The following is a 16580-nucleotide window of genomic DNA, read 5'->3' as shown; positions in this document are numbered from 1 at the left end:
AAGTCACACAAAATGTCCACCCTCCTAGATGCCACAGACTGAGGGGCCCCCCCCCCGCAGAACTCACCACCTTGACCCAGGTACTGCGCTGTGCTGCTGCTGTCTGCTCTCCCCTGTGTCAGCCACAAGGTGTCTGTGTGAAAAGCGAGCTGTTCTACAAGGAAACAAGCACCCAGCCCTAGAGGCAAAACTACCTGAGGCTACTAGAAAATGGCCAATGACCGCCTCAGCAAAAACATCTGAGGGCGCATAGAAAATGGCCGCCGAACTTCCAGAAAATGGCTGAAAGGCAAAAACTGGCTGTGGCTACAAAAAAATGGCCTCAGCCCCAGGAAAAACAGCCTCCCCACATGTCAAACACAACACAAACACCCCACCGACAGAGACAGGGAAGATGATCAGTGGACCCCCAACACCCAGCGCAGCCCCCTGTCAGGACCCAGAGCCCCCCCGGAGGAACCGCACGCACCCCCATATGCCCACTCACACAGCGGCCCATAGCATGGGGAGGAGGGAAGGGACAGGGAGAGAAGAAAGGGAGAGTGAGAGATCCCCTAGTCAACCTTCCAGGGAATGCCCAGCTGCTCCATCCTGCCGAGAGAGGTGGAACCATACTTACCCCTCCTGCAGGGACTGCTGGACGCATTCCACAGACAGACCCATCACCTGAGCAGTACGGGATGGCTGTCAGCCACGGCACACTGTGACACAGACAGCAGTAGCCCAGTCATATGTGTGCCTGAAGCATATAGTTCACCGGCCGCCCCTGGATCAGACGGGGCATGTCCTGGCCGACCCAGCACCTAGCTAGGGCCTGCTCACGTTCGATGGCAAGGCTGGGGAGACTACAAGGATCTATATTATCCAGCCTGTCACCCAGCCCGGCTGTTGATTGTAGATCACAGGAATCAAAAAAGCTGAAAAAAGAAAGAAATTCCCAGGACCAATGGTCCCACCGGGATCCAGGTCCTTCTCCTACACTAGGCAGAAAAAAACTGATCCACCACCTCCTCTTCACTGCTACCTCATTACAAGTTGTTGCTTTTCTGCTTTTTTTTTGTCATTTCAGTTTACATTATGGACTAAGAGTACCGATACACTAGGAGAAAAATCGTTTGAAAATCTGTCATTCGGACAGTTTGTTAATTTTTTATCCAGGTAATAGGCCCAAATTAAAAATCAGTTGTGACGTTTTTGTGCTATAAAATTGAAGGAAACGTTTGTTATACTTCTGCCTAACAAAGGAAAAATTGAGATAAATAGGTTCATGTGTTTTTCGCCCATTAAAAATGTAACTGTTCTGTGCAAGTGACCCAGAAGCAAAAAATGAACAAGAAACATATTAATTTCATTTATGTGCATTTGAACGATTTTTGATTGGAAATTCGGTTATTGCATGATGGCAAAATATTTTTTGCTCTCATAACATGTGTTCCTTTTTCTAAATGCATTTGAATGATTCTTCAACAGCTGTGTGAAGTTGGCACCCCATGTTTGTAAAACCTGAATAAAAATATACCATTCGTTTGTGCCGCGTTTGTGCTGATTTGTGCCACAAAAATTAGCGTTTGTGCCGGTTCGGTTTCTGAGATATTAAACATTCAATTTAATGCAAGCCCCGCCCACTTTGCACCCCACATTGCTAAATTTGAAAAACAAACGTGCCATTCGTTTGTGCTGGTTTGTGCAGCAAAAATAAATGTTTGTGCCGCTTTGGTTGCGGAGATATGGTGCGTTATAATTGCTGCAACCCCGCCCACTTTGCACCCCATGTTGCCGAATTTTAAAAACAAACGTGCCATTAGTTTGTGCTGCATTTGTGCTGGTTTGTGCCGCAAAAATAAACGTTTGTGTCACTTTGGTTGCGGAGATATTGTGCATTATATTTGCTGAAACCCCACTCACTTTGCACCCCATGTTGCCGAATTTTAAAAACAAACGTGCCATTCGTTTGTGCCACGTTTGTGCTGGTTTGTGCCGCAAAAATAAACGTTTGTGCCACTTTGGTTGCAGACATATTGTGCGTTATAGTCGCTGAAACCCCACCCACTTTGCACCCTATGTTGCTGAATTTTTAAAAACAAATGTGCCATTCGTTTGTGCCGTGTTTGTGCTGGTTTGTGCCGCAAAAATAAACGTTTGTGCCGCTTTGGTTGCGGAGATATTGTGCGTTATAGTTGCAGAAACCCCGCCCACTTTGCACCCCATGTTGCTGAATTTTAAATACAAACGCGCCATTCGTTTGTGCCGCGTTTGTGCTGGTTTGTGCCGCAAAATAAACATTTGTGCCGCTTTGGTTGTGGAGATGTTGTGCGTTATAGTTGCTGAAACCCCGCACACTTTGCACCCCATGTTGCTGAATTCTAAAAACAAATGCACCATTCGTTTGTACCACATTTGTGCTGGTTTGTGCCACAAAAACTAAACGTTTGTGTTGCTTTGGTTGCGGAGATATTGTGCGTTATAGTTGCTGAAACCACGCCCACTTTGCACCCCATGTTGCTGGATTTTAAAAACAAACGCGCCATTCATTTGTGCCGCATTTGTGCTGGTTTGTGCTGCAAAAATAAACATTTGTGCCGCTTTGGTTTCGGAGATATTGAGCGATATATGTTGTCAAACCACAATGACTTTACACCTCATTATTAAATCTTACATACAACTAGACTTTTTTGTTTGCGGTTTGTGCAGATTTGGTGGATATTGTACATGATTTTTTTACTTCACATGCATAGATTTGCCACCCCCACAGCGATTCTGCCCCTTCCGATTCTCTAGCCCGCCACATGCACATGAGTTTTTTTGTCACAGGAGAACATACTATATGTCATCTTGTGAACAAAAAGAGAACTAAAGCCAAAAAAGGTTGGGCCATAGTTCTCTTTTAACAAAAGTTTAAACCAGGTGTTAACCAAGCAAAACAGCACTCCAGCAAATTCTCTTATATAAGTAACTTTTTTAAATAGCTTTTTTGGAAAAGCATGTATGTCAGTAAACATTCTTTTCCTGACAGACTTCATGGCAGACTACGTGTGGGTTAACCCCGCCTCCTCTCCAATGCTATAGGACCCCACTCCCATAAATTTGAGCTCACCACTAGAGCTTTTTTTGTCCTCCTCATTGTCCTCCTTACGTTTACGGATGTCCAAAATTGATTGTGGAAGTTGATGCCGGGCAGTTTCAAGATAGCCCAGAACCCAGCCATCGGCGGGTGTGTGGCTCCAGGCCCCTGTGTCCTGTGGTGGGGATGGCCTTCATATGCCCAGGCTCAGTGGAACGGCTGGCAGGTCTGAAGATTCTCCATGGCAGCAGTTCTTGTATATAAAAGCTCCCTGTTTGTTTTTCCCTCATGTGCCTTGCTGTCTTCTTTTTTTTTTGCTTCTATGGCGCCTGGAACTCAAGTGCATCTTCCGGGTCGCGGCTCCGGCTCACTACTGCGCATGTACGATCCTCGGACGAAGCCATGCGCGGTTTGGCAGGGGACTCGGCGGCTATGCAGGCGCTCTACAGCAGGTCACCACTGCGCAGGCGCAGTCTGGGCATGGCAGTGATGTCATTCCGGCGGGGATGTTTGAATCCCTGAGAGCCCTGTCATTCTAAGGATTACTACAGGCAGCTTGCGAGGGAAGGGGGGCTAAGATGCCTTTTAAAGGGGAAGCTGCACTGCTATTTGTACTCCTTTGTTCCAGGACATGTGAATCACCTCCTATTCGTCCGCCAGGTTGCCATGGACAGATCACCGCCTCCGTACGGCCAGCCCTCGTGCTCTAGGTTCCTACAATGCTGCAGAATCACCTCCTATTCGTCCGCCAGGTTGCCATGGACAGATCACCGCCTCCGTACGGCCAGCCCTCGTGCTCTAGGTATGTGGGGCATGAGAAGGGGAGGGCCAGGTCCACATGCAGATGGACTGATTCCCTAAACATCACGTTCTCCCTTCTCCCTTTTTTAGCCCTTCCAGGTCAGACCATCAGCTTACTGTCCAAGATGACAGGGACCTTGCCAGGCCGCAATGCCCACCTTCTTCATCAAGGTCCAGGCGTGACTCTCCATCTAGGACCCAACATCAGAAGAGATGTTCCCATTCCTCTCCCCAACAGAGGGGATGTTCTCATTCCTCCTCCCAACAGAGGAGATGTTACCATTCCTTCTCCAAACACCACCGCCACGCCAGCCGTTTTGATCACAGATCCTGCTGGGGTTGTGGGACCTGGGTCCCAGAAGTCAAGTCCTTATGTGACCCTTGTTATGCCAAGGCAGTCAGGAAAAAGATGATGAAAGCTGGCAAATGGAGACGCTGGTCAAACGAGTGGTTCAATCCCTCAAAGAGTGGGGTACATCTTACACGCAGAGCCAGTCCACTACATTATCTGGCTCCCTGGCTGACGAGGCCCAGGAGGATCCGGGCCCATTCCAGCATTATGATTCCTCCCCTGATTCCTCGCATAGCGAGATGGAGGGAGATGAGTGTGTCGGAGGCTTCGACTTCAGCCTGTTTTCCCCACTAATTAAAGCGGTCAAAGAGGCCTAAAGTGGCAAGACTCTTTTACTCCCACGGCTAAACAGAAGAAATTCTTTAAGCATCTGGAGAAAGAACATTCCAGTTTTCCACTCCTTTCTGAATTAAAGGAACCCCCAGGTTATACCTCTTCAAGGCTGAGGAAGTGAAATATCTGGAAAACGCTGCCCTAGTAGACGCAGTTCTGATGCGACTAGCTAAACGTGTCACTCTTCCTCTGGAAGATGCGGTATCCTTCAAAGATGGGCTTGAGAGAAGAATATATCAAGATCTTAAAAGGATTTATGGGTCAGCCAGGATGGCTTGCAAACCCGCCTTGGCCCTTGCGGCCATGTCCAAGGCCATGGAGGTCTAGATGGAGAATTTAGACTTCATCATCAGAGGAGTCTCAGAAGAACTGGCCAGGGGCTCCGTAATCCAGGAGCTGAAGCTGGCGGTGGCCTTCCTGGGAAAGGCTTCAATCAACCTTATCCGCCTGTCAGCCCTGACTGTCCTTGGTCACTGCCAAGCGGGCCTTGTGGTTGCGCCCCTGGCTCGCTGACCCAGCATCAAAGCTGGCCTGGTGTAGGACCCCCTTAAAGGGTCCTCGCTGTTTGGTGACAAGCTGGATAGTGCCATAGCCCGGGCCACAGGTGGGAGGTCGGGCTTCCTGCCTCAGGTTAGGAATCCGTTCAATCAGAAAAGGCCTCAGCACAGAAGACATAGTACTAAGCATTCAAGGGAAGCACACTCTTACAGGCCCGGCCGAGATATCAGAAGGAATTGGAGCAGAAGACAGGCATCCTTCCAGAAGCCCGCTAAGAGCCAGGCATCCAGTGGACGAAAGCCGGGTAAGCCATTTTGAGTCTGGGCCTGCCCAGGCGGGTTGGGTGGGGGCGCGTCTGCTTCTCTTCCAGCACATCTGGGAAAAAGCAATCTGGAACCAGTCCAGCGCCTGATATACTGTACTTAGTTCCACACGGTAGAAAGTTCCATCTCTCTCCCTGTGGAAAAGATTCCAGTCATTCAAGGAAGAATCTCACGAGCTCCGATCTCTCCACACCGAAAAGCCTCCCAATGCTTAAAGATTATCGGCACAATGGTCAAGTGGTCTCTGGGGAGGTTACGCCCTTTCCAGATAGGGTATCTTCAACAGTGGAATTTGGGGGATGACAATCAGTCCATTCACATAACTTCAGTGATGAGGAACAGCCTCTTCTGGTGGCTCCAGTGCAGAAATCTGCTCACCTGCCACTCCATCGCCCCTGTATCATGGGTCATGGTCTTGACCGATGCCAGTGGTACTGGGTGGTACTGGTTGGGGAGCCCTTTGTGGGTCAGAACTTGCTCAAGGAAAGTGGGGTGCCCATCTTCACAACCTGGGCTCGATTGTCCTGGAGTTATGGGCAGCCTGGTCTGCCCTCCAATCTTCACTCACTCATCTCCTGAAGGGAAAGTCAGTTTTACTGAAGATGGACAACACCACAGTGGTCTCATATGTGAAGAGACAGGGGGGCACTCGGAGCTCTACTCTGTTCCAAGTCGTCGAGCCCATCATGTCCTGGGCTCAGAAAAATCTGGCCAATATTTCAGCAGTCTTCATCCCTGGAGTCTAGAATGTCCAAGTGGACTTCATGTCGCACACTCAGCTGGACAACAATGAGTGGTCACTGCATGCGCAGACGTTCAAGTGGATTCTGTCCTTGGGAGTCAATCCCGAAGTAGATTTATTTGCATCCCCCTGCAACTTCAAAATCAAGAAGTTATACACTCGGGGCCGTTGCGGCCAGGCCTTCGGAATAGATGCCTTGATAGATTAGTGGAAGCTCCAACAGGGCGTACGCCTTTTCCCCATTCCTGATCATCCTCAGATTCTTACGGAGGCTTCAAGCGGAGGCGGTCAAGGTGGTGATAGCACCTTACTAGCCAAACAGGCCATGGTTTTTTTTTGTTGAAAAAAGCCCATGGCGTACAAAACACACCCCAAAAAACTTCCACCCGGTGCCAAAAAAAGTGCACACGCATAAAGAGTGAAACACAAAACCGTGCCACGGGTGTCTGCTGTCCTCCACTAACCCTGATCCCCCGGGGCGTTAGGCTCCAGACGGGGACTAAGTTACCATAATCATGGCCCATCCAGCTGAACCCGGACGACCGCCTTTTTCCGGAAGGTCTGCCGAAACAGACCCACCCAGGTACTAGGGTAGGGGCTCCCCCGAAGGAAGACCCCCAAGAGAGGGCGAACCAAGCCAGAAGACCTATGTACACCCTCCCACAAGACTTTCAGGAATGGTCCGAGGACTGACACCCTACTCGCCACACGTGCAGTGACAAACATAAAACGTGACACACAACATACAAAATAAAATTAATAAAAAGTGGGGAAGGGATAGTGAAGAGGGAGAGTGAAAAAGGTGGCCATTGTGTAAACACAATGACCAGGCTCTCTGGCCAGGAATCAAAAATTCCTCTGGTCCTAGCCAAAGGCCTGGCCCTAGAGGCAGGTGTGAAAAAGTGTGTATACAGTGAAGTGTCCGTGGTGCCAGACTTCAAAGTGATAAATCACAGTGAATGTAAGGCACCCCTGAACTGCCACTTCAGGGGCACATCACCATAGGCTTTTTCAAAGAAGCATCCCCAACCCCCCCAACCCAGACCACGACAGCCCCCACCCCAGCCAGAAAGGCATGGAGATCCAGGAGCTTAGTGAGACCCTTTGCCATCAGGCCTCACCCTCGCTCCCATCACTCCTACATAATTACATTCGGAAGTACAGGCCGCCCCCCTGTTGGAAACAGGGGAACAAACGTTCCCTCCCGAAAAACTGACCGGAGCTAAAGCTGGCACAATCCAAGCCAGAAGGCCAGGGTCCCCTCCCCTGGCACCGACCAGTGGTTCTCCATCCCCATCAGAAGGCTTCCCTTTCAGCTACGAACCACTCCGGGTCACCTTTACACCAGCAGGTTTTGCATAGCAACCGCCACCCCTGCTCCACCTCGCCGTAGAACAGGGACGGAAGCAAGCGCCACCTCCTGGTAACTGATAAGAACAGATTTTTTTTTTTTTTTTTTTTTTCTTTTCCAAACATCAGCTTACTTATGTCTTACTCAACGGCTTAGACAAACTTCAACGAAGCACTCCTTATGTTGAGTCCATACTTGCATCATTTGTTTGGTATTTCTTTCATTCACTTATTTTTTTAATATATATATAAAAACGAGTATATACAAAATCCCAGATAAGTCAAACACAAAAACCCTCATCTCCTACCTCCCCCCCCTTCCATCTTCCCCACTTCCAGTACTCATCTGCTTCCTCCACCCCCATCTTCCTCCTATCCACCAACAGGACCACATACAACTTAGCCAAACACAAATTAACACAATCTTCTTCCGATACAGCTCGCCCCCCCCCCCTCACCCCCCAACACCTTACATCCCACAACACTTCTCTCAAAATTGCCATAAAAACCCACACTTTTCTTTGCTTATCCACAGTACCATCCACCAACCCAAAAAACCAACATACAAAATCTTCATCACAAACTCCAGAAATAGTATTTACAACGGGAACCAATTTCCTTCGTACACCACCAACAAAATCACAGTCAAAAAGCGCATGTTCTACTGTTTCCAGACTCCCACATCCTGACCTTGGGCACTCCTCCACCCTAGACAGATCCCTGGCCCTCAGAAACGTCTTAGTCAGTAGACATCTCTGGAAGGCCATCTAAGTGATCTCCTTCTGTCTATTCGTTAGACCATCAATAGCGAACCTTTTCCAGCAAGCTTCAGTCGATTTAGAACTAAGCCCACGAATATTGGTCACAACGTAGTCTCTATTCAGCCACTTCTTTAATGCAGACTTCCCAACCGCCATGGCCCCCAACCCCCCCAATCCACGCTCCCTATAAAATTGCTCCAACCGACCATAAAAGGGAGGGGGAACCAAAGCAATCGGTCTTGATAGATCTCTGCCACACCATCCCCACTTTATCAAAGACCAACCAGCTAAGTACCGCATCAAACAAGCTGCCTTGCCACCATTCACAAAAGTTCTGTAATGGCTCAACCAAAAGTGCATGCCCAAGAAAGTGGAGACATCCGGAAAGCCGTAGCCCCCCAACTCCACTCTCTTCACAACCACAGCACGGGCAACCCTCTCCATCTTAGCACCCCAAAAAAAGACAAACAAACTGCGGGAGATTTTCTGCACCCACCTAACACTCGGTGGGAAAGCCAAACTAAAATACAAAAGTAAAGGTAGAACCACAGCCTTGACAATCAAGGTCTTCCCAGTTAGAGTCAAACGTCTAGACTTCCAAAACTCCAGTTTCTTTGAGATCTTCTCCATAACTTTTTCCGCGTTAACTTGCTTCAACAGATCTCTCTCAAAGTGCGTACCCAAGATCACTATATCCTCCATTCTCTTAACTCTAACATTTTCTAGGTTGCACGTGCCACTCACAACACAAACTTGGCTCTTGTGCCAATTGACAATTAACCCAGACACACTGCTAAAGATACTTAATTGCAGCTCAGCCCTTCTTACGTCCGCCTCAGATGCACAAGTAAATGTGACATCGTCCATATAGCAGACAGATTTCACGTATCCACCATCACTGCCCGGAATGAACATGCCTTTCAATCCCTTATCCTTCTGCACCTGTCTCAAAAGGGGTTCTATAGCACAGATAAAGAGAATAGGCGAGAGGGGGCACCCCTGCCTAACCCCTGAGAGAACCGGGAAGAACTCAGATGGGTTCCCATTGACTAATACCTGGCTCACCACGTTAGAATACAAGCCCTTCAAAACTTTCAACAGGGAACCAGGCAAACCCATCCTTTCCAACACACTAAAAAGAAAAGCATGCGAAACCTTATCATATGCTTTCTCTAAATCAATCCCCAGAAAGGCCAAAGGCAAGTTGTTAATCTGTGCATAGTTCACCAAGTCCCGTAGCAGGACCAAGTTGTCAATCATCCTGCGCCCAGGGACTGCACAGGTCTGCCATTCGCCTACCATCTTCCCTACCACTGTACTCAACCTGGAAGCCAGTATCTTCGCCAACAACTTATAATCAGTATTCAGGAGCGTAATTGGCCGCCAGTTTTTAATATCCCTCCTCTCACCTTTTTTAAAGATCAGAATGATCGCCCCCTCTTTCATGGAGGGGGAAACCAATCCACTCCTCATACAGAACTCCACCAGTTCCAACAAATGATCTTTAAAAACTCCCCAGAACCTCACATATAGTTCCACAGGAATACCATCCCGTCCAGGGGTCTTATTCTTGGACATTTTATTCAGAACACATTCCAACTCTTTCTCCGTCAATCAAACTTTCCACCTCCTCCTCATTTAAACACCCTTCCACTACCTTGCAATACTCCAACAGTTCTTCTTCACGGGCCACACTTTTTGCACTGTACAAATCTTTATAAAAGGACACTACTTCCTCCATCATTTGCTCCCCTTCCACTTCCACCTCACCAGACAAGATTGATTTCATTATCTTCTTGGAATCCACAACTTTTTTAAAGAAAAAGCAGGAACACTTTTCTCCCTCTTCCATATCTCGGACTTTGGCCTCAAAGACAATTTTCTTGCCCTTTCCCTTCAGTACAGCATTCCTTTCTTCACGAACTTCCTCCAACTCCGCATCCACCTCCAATCCCATCCTCCTACAACGGTGTAAGAAGTGGATTCTATGCATCAATCTCTCCTCCACCTCCCTCCTCGCTCTTGCCCTCTGTGCACACACTTGTTGGAAGAACCACGCCACCTCCCTTTTCATCCAATCCCACCAAAGTAATATATTTCTATGGTTCTTTTTCTCACGCACCAATTCCGCAAAAAAGGCTTCAAAATTTCTACACACATCCTCATCCTCTAGTACTGAAACGTTAAGTTTCCATAACCCACCACCAAATTTCACCCCGACACCCACCTCCACCTTACAAGTTAAGAGCGCATGGTCTGAAAACAGTACTGCAGTGGTTGTGAAATCCTTCACCCCCACAGAGTCTGACAAAAAGAAATAATCAATACGAGAAGATACTGCCCCAGTATCAGAAAAGAAGGTATGTGCAGGGGAATTCCCCTGCACAGAGATTGCAGCATCCTTCAATCTGAAATCCATAACTAAATCATTTAGGGATCTGGAGGTTACATCCACACCCCCATCCCCCGCCCCCCTCCGATCGTCGTTCTTTCGGACACAATTAAAATCTCCGACCACGATCATTGCCATTCTTCCAGGGAGCGATAACTTAAGTGTTTCCAAAAAATCCTTACGTTCATTCCTATCAGCTGGAGCATAACAGTTAATCAAACGTATCCTTTCACCTGCATATTCAAGAACAACCTCCAAACACCTTCCCGGAATCAGTATTTCATAAGATATCAGTTGTATGTTGGCATTTTTAATTAGAATACCGACCCCCTCTGCCCTTGAGTGACAACAAGGTGCCCATACTGCCGCACCACCCTTCCATTCTGAGACACCAATATGGCCATCCAACCCACACTCCTGCAAACATATGACATCCGCCTTAACTGTGCTCATGTAATCTAAAACCACCGCATTCTTCCAATTGGATTTCATACCTCTAACATTCAGTGAACAGATGGTTAAAGCCATCACAAAAAATATAAGCATACAAGCCATAATGTACATTCTAATGAACATCTCTGACATTCTCACCACCATCCGACCTCATCTGTCTCCTTCTCGGGCCCGGGGAACTGGCGACCTCATTGTCTGAGGCCCCAGAAGAACATATTGCAAGAGGAGGGGGGGTATCCGCCTCGCTCTCAATCTCCTCCCCTTCCTCCCGTGCCCGCTTCACAGAAGGTTGAACATCAATTTCTATAGAGGAAGCCTGCCTTTGCCCACACTCCAGATTTTCTTCACTCTCCACCTCCTGCATTCCTGATTCATCGCTCGAGAGCCCTTCCTCAAAAGGACCAATAGGGGAAAGCAACTCCTGACCCAATGGCAAAGCCGCAGACCCCAACTCGTCCTCACTGGCCCAGTCCGTTATTCCCAAGGAATCCTGGCAACCCACATCCGGGACATTCACTTCCATCTGTACCTCTTCACCGGGGGGAACCGGAACCTCCACTTGTCCTGCATTCATGCCCTCCACAGCTACGGACCCAGGAGGGGGGGGGGGGCCACACTAGACACACCAGCCACCTCCATGGCCGAAGCTCCAGTGGGTTCAACCACATCCCCACTCCCTGCTGTCTCCTTGGGCACAGCGTCATTGGCCTCGTCACGTGGGAAGGGTTTGCCAGTCGGGCTCCAAATTTTAGGAGTCCCACCAGCTCCCGCCCCCGACCCGCTAGGAGACCTCTGCCCATCCTCAGTATTCATCCCCCTGGACGCAGCTCCAGCAAAGGTCTTCTTCCATTTCTGGAATTCTGGGCACTGCCTGACCATGTGACCCGCTTTATGACAAATGTCACAAACCCTACTTGCCCCACAGTCACTTGCCTTATGCCCTGGTTGCTTACAGAATCGGCATCTCTGCGAGAAGTCACATTCGGTGCTAACATGACCGTAGGTAAAGCACTTTCTGCAATACTTGGGTTGCCCCTGATAATAAAGAAAACCTCTCTCGCCCCCAATAGTAAAGGCCGACGGAGGATGTCTCACCCCCCCAACACAGTCTTTATCAATTTTAAATCTAACAAAAAATCTGTACTTCCCAGTCCATATTTTAAACGGGTTCAAAACCTTCTCACCACCTTTCAAACTGTCACAATATCCAGATAGGAACGCTCTTACCAACGCAGGATCTGCATACGGATTGTACATATGTACTATTACCATTTTCTCATCTTGCATGAATAATGGGATCACTTCAATGCATTTCATTATCTCCGAATCCGCCTTCTCTCTCGCTCTTTCAAAAGCATTCAGACACACCTCGGTGGATACAAATGTGACATCGTAAATGCCTTGCAACGGAAAATCTTGCAGACACAATATCTGGCTTACCTTTACATAACATGTATCCATCAGGACCTCGACCACCACCGTCTTCAACGTCACTTTATCCTTAAATTCTGGCTTGACCAGGATACGAAGGGAGTCCCGCAATCCTCGGGATGCCATTCTGACAGACGCCAAGGGACCAGCCGCCACCGAAATCCTAGGGTACCCCCGCAAGGGGGCCCCGGGAAAAACGCCTCACACCGATCCTACTGCGCCCTGTGGGAAACGTCCCACTATCGCCCTCTCGTTAAACTTCTAGCAGCGTCCTACCCAATAGCAGCAGGGGGTGCACCAATTAAGGAAAACACCCCCAGGCCGAGTAGGACTGGTGCTTTCAGTAAACCCTCTGACCGCAACCAATGATCGCAGCCAAAAGGCCGAGAAGCGATAACAGGCCATAGTTTCCCCGCCTGACCCAGCTCAGCTTCTGGGATCTGCTACCTCTTGCTCTCAGGCTGGACCTTCTTTCTCAGACGGGCAGTCTTGTACCCTTATTCGGCATTACTGAGACTGATGGTCGGGTTCTTGAGAGGTAAAGGCTGTAGTCTCTCGGGGGTGCTTCAGGAGTAATTTCCACCCTCATGGGCTCGAGAAGGGCAATCACGAATAAAGTATATGAAAGAATTTGGGCCAAGTTTGTCAAATTCTCATCCTCTATGGGCAGATCATTCAGGGATCCGGGAATCCCAAGATATTCTCAGCTTTCCTCAATCCGTTCTAGATATGTCTCTGTCCATCAGCTCTTTCAGGCTCCAAGTCTCTGCCTTGTCAGCCTTCTATGGTACATTGGGGGCTGTTCACCCTTTAACTCTGCAGTTTTTCTGTGGGGCAACAGGCTTCAAAGATTCCCCTGGTCTTCAACTCACTGTCTGGACTAAGCACCACTGGATCTGCCCCGCTTTCTATTAAGGACTTTTCTGCAAGGGTCGCCTTTCTAGTAGTCATCACTTCGGCTAAAAGTGTTTCTGAGATTGGGTCCTTGGGTCATGTAGAACCATTTCTGACTTTCTTCCCGGACCAGGTGGTCCTCACCCCTATGTTCGGCTCAAATCCGAAGTCTCTTCAGTGTTCTATGAGGACCAAGAAATTGTCCTGCCTACATTCAGGACCCCAGGTTCCTCTGAAGTTCATCCTCTGGATGTAGATGAAATGCTGAAGTAATACCTACGAGTTACTTCCACCTTTAGATGCTCCGACTAACTCTTTGCTCTACACTCCGGCAACAACAAGGGGAAACGTGCTTCGTCCAGAATTATTGTGACCTGGATCATCCAGTCTATCTAGCAGGCTTATAGGGCTAAGGGCCTGGCTCCTCCAGAGGCGGTGACAGCACACCCTCCCAGGGGTATGACGGCTTTGTGGGCAGCAGCCCAACCTGTGGCTCCTGATCTCATCTACTAGGCGGTCTCATGGGCCTCCATTAATACCTTTATCTCACATTATTGCAATCTTTGCATCTTTCGATCTTTGGTTTAAGAATCCAGTCGGTTGGCAGGGAGAACTAAACTTCTTTTTATCAGCATACCCACCCATGTGGTTTGGCTAGTTATTTCCCACATGTAGTCTGCCATGAAGTCTGTCAGGAAAACTGAAAATTTATTATCAAATACTTACCATAATTTTACTTTCCTGATGGACTCCATAGCAGACGGAGTTCCCACCCTTTGGTCATGAGTTGTCTAATTACGGAATGCAGTCCCTAGTGGTGAGCTCAAATTTATGGGAGTGGGGTCCTATAGCATTGGAGAGGAGGCGGGGTTAACCCACACATAGTCTGCCATGGAGTCTGTCAAAAAAAAAATGTTTACTGACATGTTTTTCAAAACAGCAAATAAAAAAAGAAGGGACTTGTATAAGAGAATTTGCTGGAGTGCTGTTTTGCTTGGTTAACACCTGGTTTAAAAAAGAACTATGGCCCAACCTTTTTTGGCCTTAGTTCTTTTTTTGTTGACAAGGTGACATATAGTATGTTCTCCCGTGACAAAAAAACTCATGTGCATGTGGCGGGCTATTGCCCACTATATCCTAACAGCACAGAGCCGCGATGCAGCCAGGACAGATCCTGACAATACTGTTGAGATCCACCCTGCCGCCTGATTGACAGCTGACTCTGCCTCATTAGAGCCAGAGCCAACAACAGCTGTGCCCTCCCCCTCCCCAGATTTCCTCCTCCGTCTGTTCTTCCAGTCAGCACTAGAGAATCGGAAGGAGGGGGGATCCCTGTGGGGGTGGCAAAACTATGCATGTGAAGTAAAACATGTACAATATCCACCAAATCTGCACAAACCATGAACAAACCAGATGAATTTTAAAAACAAACACGCCATTCGTTTGTGCCGGTGTACAAACCAGCACAAACGTAGCACAAACAAATGGTGCATTTGTTTTTTTAAATTCGGCAACATGGGGTGCAAAGTGGGCGGGGTTGCAGCAACTATAACGCACAATATCTCCGCAACCAAAGCGACACAAACGTTTATTTTTGCGGCACAAACCAGCACAAACGTGGCACAAACGAACGGTGCGTTTGTTTTTAAAATTCAGCAACATGGGGTGCAAAGTGGGCGTGGTTTCAGCAACTATAACACACAATATCTCCGCAACCAAAGCAGCACAAACGTTTATTTTTGTGTCACAAACCAGCACAAACACGGCACAAATGTTTATTTTTGTGGCACAAACGAATGGCGCATTTGTTTTTAAAATTCAGCAACATGGGTGCAAAGTGGATGGGGTTGCAGCAACTACAACGCACAATATCTCCGCAACCAAAGCGGCACAAACGTTTATTTTTGCAGCAAAAACCAGCACAAACGTAGCACAAACGAATGGCGCGTTTGTTTTTAAAATTCGGCAACATGGGGTGCAAAGTGGGCGGGGTTTCAGCAACTATGACGCACAATATCTCCGCAACCAAAGTGGCACAAGCATTTATTTTTGCAGCACAAACCAGCACAAACGCGGCACAAACGAATGGCGCATTTGTTTTTAAAATTCGGCAACATGGGGTGCAAAGTGGGCGGGGTTGCAGCAATTATAACGCACAATATCTCCGCAACCAAAGCGGCACAAACGTTTATTTTTGCAGCAAAAACCAGCACAAACGTAGCACAAACGAATGGCGCGTTTGTTTTTAAAATTCGGCAACATGGGGTGCAAAGTGGGCTGGGTTTCAGCAACTATGACGCACAATATCTCCGCAACCAAAGCGGCATAAGCATTTATTTTTGCAGAACAAACCAGCACAAAGGCGGCACAAACTAATGGCGCGTTTGTTTTTCAAATTCAGCAACGTGGGGTGCAAAGTGGGCGGGGCTTGCATTAAATTGAATGTTTAATATCTCAGAAACCAAACTGGCACAAACGCGGCACAAACGAATGGTATATTTTTATTCTGGTTTTACAAACATGGGGTGCCAACTTCACACAGCTTTCTTCGACTGGTGTATGGCTAGCATTAGTATTGATGGAGTTGTAAATCTGTTACCCAGCAATTCTATTTGAGAGCACTTGTTTAGTGTGTCCTTGGGCACATGATATTTATTAATAAATGGCAACAGCTGAATAGAGGCAAAGATTCAAAGTGTGTATGGTCACATTGGTCATCATAACTATTGTGGTCTTTTAGGATCTGAAAGTCTGTCCTGAAAGTATCATCAACAATCATTCCAAATTGTTACAGAAAAAGCCAGTACGAGAAACATGTCAAATGTGGAATTCACGCACACCTTTCCAGGATAAACAGTGCCTAATGTTAACATCAATGGCAAGACCATATTATCAGCTCAGGCGAGACAGGTTAGTCCTCGTTAGTATAGTGGTAAGTATCCCCGCCTGTCACGCGGGAGACCGGGGTTCGATTCCCCGACGGGGAGACCCAATTTTTTCATTTGTTTTAAATTGCATGTCTTTCATGCGTATGATATCATGTCATGTACTGATAATTAAACCATTCATAGTGCAATCGTTGAAACAAATTAAATAGTATTTTGTGATCTGCATTTTACTTTTAAAAATTACAATCAACATTCAAATTCATAAAATGGATCACCAGGATTGTATTATATCAGTTATTTA

General features: G+C 47.7%; 1 non-coding gene across 1 annotated transcript; it reads left to right on the top strand.

The window, feature by feature from the left end:
• The first annotated feature begins 16306 nt into the window (after positions 1-16306).
• TRNAD-GUC (transfer RNA aspartic acid (anticodon GUC)) lies at positions 16307-16378 on the top strand. The gene has a single exon. It is a non-coding gene; the product is annotated as a tRNA-Asp (tRNA).
• The last annotated feature ends 202 nt before the right edge of the window (positions 16379-16580 follow it).

The sequence above is a fragment of the Lithobates pipiens genome, unplaced genomic scaffold (assembly GCF_037356315.1).
Source record: "Lithobates pipiens isolate NorthernLeopardFrog02 unplaced genomic scaffold, aLitPip1_a1.2 Scaffold_10, whole genome shotgun sequence".
NCBI classification, from domain to species: Eukaryota; Metazoa; Chordata; class Amphibia; order Anura; family Ranidae; genus Lithobates; species Lithobates pipiens.
The sequence above is the reverse complement of the archived record's forward strand: the minus strand, read 5'-3'. Positions and strand labels throughout refer to the sequence as shown.